We start from the raw sequence: 6,000 nt of genomic DNA, 5'->3' as shown, positions 1-6,000 counted from the left end.
CTCTGGCTTCATAATCTGTGAATCCTCCCTGAGTCATATTCCAGCCTTGGTTAGACAAAAATATTGTCTTTGTGGTTGAGACACTGGGAATCACAAAAAATGTCTATGGCTCACATTCCTATCTGTAAAATGGATGTAGTATATTTTTCCTCATATGGGTGTAGAGAATTGAGATGCTTCTGTGCAGAGAAGCTTGGGCTCTATAGGGCTATGTCCATTTGAGTCAAGATCGGTGTTTGCAAGTAGGATTCAGGGACACTCATCTCTGGTATTGAATAGTAACATTATCTGCCAGAAAGTGGCAGGGCAGAGGTAGATTGAATCACAGCATCTCTTGCTTACTTATCTGGCATGTGTACGTGGTGCCAAGTGAGAGGATGACTGGCTGACACAACTGCTTTTTGATGCTTACTTTGTCTGGGAAGGCCTGTGTTCAGCAATGCCAGGCTGACTGCAAACAGAAATGTGTGTGTGGGGAAATCCCTCTGTTTCTGGATGTATTTTTCTAGATGATTCAAGCTCCTTAATTGCCAGTTCTGTGTTGTATCTGGGGCTATAATGGAAGCCAGAGATTGAAGTGGGTGGGAATGCTGGAAATGGTAGGTGATAAATGGGCTGAAAGCTACTGATAATTTTTCTAACCAGTGTTACAGATCTTCACTCCTGTCCTCTCTGTGGGAGGATGGTATAAACACAGAAAGTCACCATGATCCCGTAAGAATGTGTGCATAAGAATTCGTGATCACTGACTCCCATGGTGTGGGCAGTGAAAAGCTGCTGCCGGAACATGGTAGGTCACGGCTAGTTTACACTTCTGCCACATCACTGCCATGCAGTTCCTGCCTGCTGCCTGTGTAAGGGAAGTTCCTGGTCCCTTTTGGCCCTGGGGTTGCCCTTCCCAGTGGCATACTGCACAGCACCCTCAGCCTGCCACTGTGCACCGTCAGTTTTTCAGGAGCTAACTGGATAAACTCTACTCTAGAGCCCATTGAACTTGCCTGTAACAGCGCTTAATTAAAGTGCAGAAAGTTTGAAGAGATAGCAAGTTAAGGCTTAATGCAATAACGAAATGGCACTATTCCACCATCTGCTTCTTTCAAGATGCTAATTGCTTCCTCATATTTGTTTGTTTTAATTAGGAAAGAACCTTGATTAAAATGGAATGAGGAGGGGTAAGGGTAGAGGAATGGAAGGCAGGGAGGAGAGGAAAAGGAGAGTGCAGGAGAGGGAGAAAGGACTGGGAGATGAAGGTTTGACTATGCTGCTGAGCACTGGTCAGCAGCCCTAGACGAACCAACTAGTAATAAATATTTTGGCATTTGTGGATACAGCTTGGGCAAGCAGCATAGCATTGTGTCACTGAGAAAGTCATACAAGATGAAGGGAGCAAATAAAAAAAGCAAAAACATTTTTCATGAAGCAATTTTTGTTGTAACTGCTTCTTACCCACTTCTTCTGAATCTTCTCTGACTGTGCACCATGACTGCAGCGCTTTGCTTTTTCAGTCTTGAGTAATAACCCACATGGAAGAAAAGGTAACCAGGCTTCCCCATGTTCACTTTCCTCTTCCTTGAACTACCATCCGTCTGCATTAAATTTATCTTGGAAATACTTCAGTTTTATTAGCAGCTCCAGGTAAAAGAATTTTCAAGTGATTGATAACCATGTCTGCTTTAAGAATAATGTCAGCAATTTTCTGAATAGATGACCGATAAAACTTAAAAAGGAATTAAAAACCACACTGCCCCATATTCTTAAGTAGTGGCTTTGGCCAAAACTTCAGGGATAGGAGCTTGGAAACTTTTAATTGGATTCATCTGACTCCCCTTTGTCTCTCTTTTTTTCTGTTTCTTTCTCTGTGCCTTTTTTTCCCCCCTCTTCTCTTTCCCCTTTTTAACCCTCTTGAGAGTGAAGTCTGATTTCTCAAGCAGGTATAAATGTAATTAAAGTCAAACACAGCTCTTAAAAAAAGGAAGCAACTAATTTCTTTTCTGGGCCATTGGTGTTGTGGGCAGATCTTGATAATGGAAAAGCACCAACCTGGGAGCATGAAATGGGGATACTGGAGTCATTGAAATAATAAAATGCTTAATAGCATGATGAGTAAAAATGCTTGTTTTACAGGAGACTATAAGCCTTGTGTTATTCTGGTTTTACCTCTTCTTCCCATACCTGCTGACAGAGGCTGTAGTTTTGACATACCCAAATCTACTGTCTCAGGGTTTCTCACTCTTTCCTTTGTATGCCATTTAGGATTTTTTAATACTTTTCCCTAGTGGAAAGTAATTCCATTCCCCTGTGGCAAACTGAAGGAATTTTGTGGTCAAAGAAAAATCTTAAATTTACTTAATCTTGTACCTAAAAATGGAAAAGAAAAAAAGCCAACATCCCCAAACTAAACCTCTTAACATGATCAACCGTTAATGGACTGGTGTTTGCTTTGATAGCAGTGGAAAATGTATATGCTTTACATTACAGGCACATCCCCTTAGCTTAGCTTCTACCTGTAGCACAGGCTACTTCATTTTTTGCTGTTCTTAAATTTAATCAGTATGACCACTGCTTTGTAGCAGACTAGTGTGTATATATATAAACAATCATTAATCAATATGTATGGACAAATATTTTGTGGCTGGGAAGTTTAGTGCATGGATGGGATCATCTGTGGATCTCTGGTTGAAAATCAAATGCTTTAATTTTGTCCTTTAGATATAATGTAATTGTTCCCTTGGGGCAAGATAGAAGAATCACTGGACCAGTTCTAATCACATTGCTTAGTGCTGCGCACTTGAATACCTCCAATACACAAGCTATAAAAGAACCAAAGGAGAACTCAGGTGTGTAGGGACCACAGATTGAGTGGTGTGCTGTGATACCTTTGGGTTTCTGGGAAGTGACAGAAACGCCTTCCCTGGAAGTGTTCAGAAAACGTGTAGATATGGCACTCAGTGACATGGTTTAGTGGTGGCCTTTGCAGTCCTGCAGTAAAGGCTGGACTTGATGATCTTAAAGGGTTTTTCCAGCCTAGCTGGTTCTATGATTCTATTCTATTCTATTCTATTCTTTGGACATCTCCTGTCGCTAAATTAATTTGGTTTCTTTATTATAAACCCCATCAGGATCCAAACTCAGTATGAAACACTTAGCTTCATGCAATTCTGGTCATCCCACCTAGCAGATACATAGAAAAAGTTCACCAAAGGCTTAGTGATATCTCTGGGAAGAGATGTGGAAGGACTGGGACTTCTCACATTGTGAGAAGAGGGCTGGGACAGGGAGTGCTGTAAAAACCACAGTGGTTTAGAGAAGGGGTATGTGGCCTCCAGTTCAGCCAAGGCTGAAGTAGAGAGGAGAGGGGTGGTGGCTTTATTAAAAGTGTGTGAATGTGTGCTTAGATGTTGAAAAGCAGGATGTAAAATGGCTGAACAGGAGGCAGAATTCCACTCCAGCAGTGGACAGTATGAAACGGCACTGGAGCAAGAATCTGGTGAGGGAGAAAGGAGGGAGCACACACCAGCCCCTCTTAATACAAAATTACTGCAGTAAAGACAGCGCTGCTTTCAATGTGCAGAGTGTGAAAGTACTGAAAGAGGAGGTGGGGTGGCAGTGGTCATCAGTATCTAGCTGGTGTCTTGAAAAAACTTTCAACAGGAGATTTTTTTTAGCTTGGTGTTACAGAGTGTTGGGGATGAACATTTGGAGCGGAAGATGTCCCTGTGGGTTTTGGGATTCTTGGCTTTAATGGGTGTGAAGGTTAACAGAAATTGGCTCTTGAAGTCAGTGAAATCAGTTGAATCAGTGTGGTGGGTCTGTGTGTCTTCCCCCTGATCCCCCCCCAGCAGGGATGCTTAAATCTTTTTGACTTTATTGCTATTACCTGTGTAAGCAGCAAATATTCTGCTAAGCACCAATATAGCCTTCCTGCTCTGCTCAGTAATGCACTCATGCCTCTATGGTACTGTTACCTCACAGTTTATTTTAATCATCATGAAACAGTTCTCTGGTTTAAAATCAACTAGTTGTATAGTGAATGGCACGTGTAGTTTGTACAGTTGTGATTTTAATCTCTTCTACTAGTCAGAAAAAGCTATTGGGAATGGATATTTTAGGAGGTATATTTTGAATGCCTCTAATTCTGCTGCCATGGACAAGCAGTGTGTGTCATAGTGAAGCTGTATAGGATTCTCTTGGGAAACATCTGACAGAGAGCCAACAGTGAGCTGTAGTCCAAGACAACAGACTGGCTCGGTGCTGCAGAGTAACTGTATACTTTTATTGACATGTATTTTTTAACAGGTGACTACTTCTAGCCTGTATTTGTGAGGTAATCGGAAGACCACAGTAGGCTGATGGGTTTTACTTATCCATTCCTCTTTTCATTTAATTCTTTATACAGTCCTACCTTAGGGATTCTGTAAAACCAGTTTAAAGTGATGTATATCTTCCCTTTCCTATACATTGTGGACACAGCTTTACTTTTTGCAGCAGTACACATTGCACATGTATGAAAACCAGCCGCTTTGAAAGCAGCTTTTCATTTCTCTAAAAGACCAACAGCTAAACCTGTGTATTTTCTTATAAGACTAACTTAAATATAAAGGTATGTGCTTTGTAGCTTTTACCCCTTTATTTAGATCTTAACTAAATGCATAGAGGGATTTTCTCCTGTCAGATGCATGTGTGTTTAATTTCCCTTTATTTTTTATTTTGAAAGAAAAAGTGATTTTTTTTTCTTCCAGAAAAGTGGAGGAACGTTGGTCTCTAAAGCAAGCTTAAATAGTTGTACTTACTTAGCTGATCCTTAGTGCTGGGAAGTGCTGCATAAAAGAAGCCTGTCTGACCTTACACTTTTCCCTTTGTCCTGGTTTACCATCACCCTACCTCTGAGTCTTCTAGGCGTTTTAGACAATCACTGGTGAAAAACGGAGGTAAATGTACCTATTTCTTCCTCACGTGGTTGACTGCCTTTTTTCTGAGCCGTAAAGAGTTCTTCCTTTGTGGGGTTTAGGGAAAACAGAAGGGTTGCACATCTCCTGACAGAACAGTGCATAGACTGCAGGCCGTGATTCCTATTTAAAACACAGAGTGTCCGATGTACAGATTCACTTGATTTGTATTTAAATGGGGAAAGTGAGTGCCCTGGTTTCCCACGTTGTATCACAGGAGGGAGGTATCATATAGCCAGGCATGGCAGTCCTGGAAGATGCAGACCATGTCAGCTCCACCACTGGTGCCGAGGAGCTCTGCGGACCTGCTGTGCTGTAGGATGCTGTCTAGCGCTGGTGGAATGAGAGGGCAGCTTGAGGTGGGTCAGGAGTTGGGGCAGATGAAGGCTTCTCCTGTCCCTGCCATTAACCTGCCTTTTTCCCTGCCTCCTGAGTAAACATGCACTTCTTTGGGGCTGAGCCATCAGGAGTAACAAAAGAAAATCTACTGTCTTTTATAGGTGCATCTTGCCTTGCTTAATTTGAAAGGTAATGTCATAAAGGAAAATAGGTTCCTCTTACCTTTGCTTGTCTTTCAAGTGGGTCCAGCACTTTACAATCACTAATTAAACTTTACAATGTGGCTGCTGTGGTCTTAACTATATTCTCTGACAGAGCACTTTGCCTGAGGTCACACAAACAGGTCATGAGCCTTTCTCTTTGGACTCAGTACATGTACCCTGGCTGCTAAGAGTATGAATCTTATTGCATGAGGAACGACCGAACAGCACAATATTGGCAGCCGATAACTAGGTACCATAGATAAAATGAGTTAAATTAATGTGTGATGAAGTTACACAGGGGAGAAGTTTAGCCTAGAATCTGGCAACTGGCAGGTTGCAGGAACCATCTGTTGCCTGTGGTACCAAGTAATAATTTGTGTAGTTACTTCTAAATCTCAGTTACTCAACACAATTTGGAAACAGAAGTTCTGCCAGGTTATTAGGAGCACTTCAGGTATCTTTTAAGTGTTGATTAGAAAAGCTTTTCCCTCTGCTTCTCCCAGACGTATTTT

Source organism: Melopsittacus undulatus, chromosome 4 (assembly GCF_012275295.1).
Source record: "Melopsittacus undulatus isolate bMelUnd1 chromosome 4, bMelUnd1.mat.Z, whole genome shotgun sequence".
NCBI classification, from domain to species: domain Eukaryota; kingdom Metazoa; phylum Chordata; class Aves; order Psittaciformes; family Psittaculidae; genus Melopsittacus; species Melopsittacus undulatus.
Note: the sequence above shows the minus strand (reverse complement) of the source record.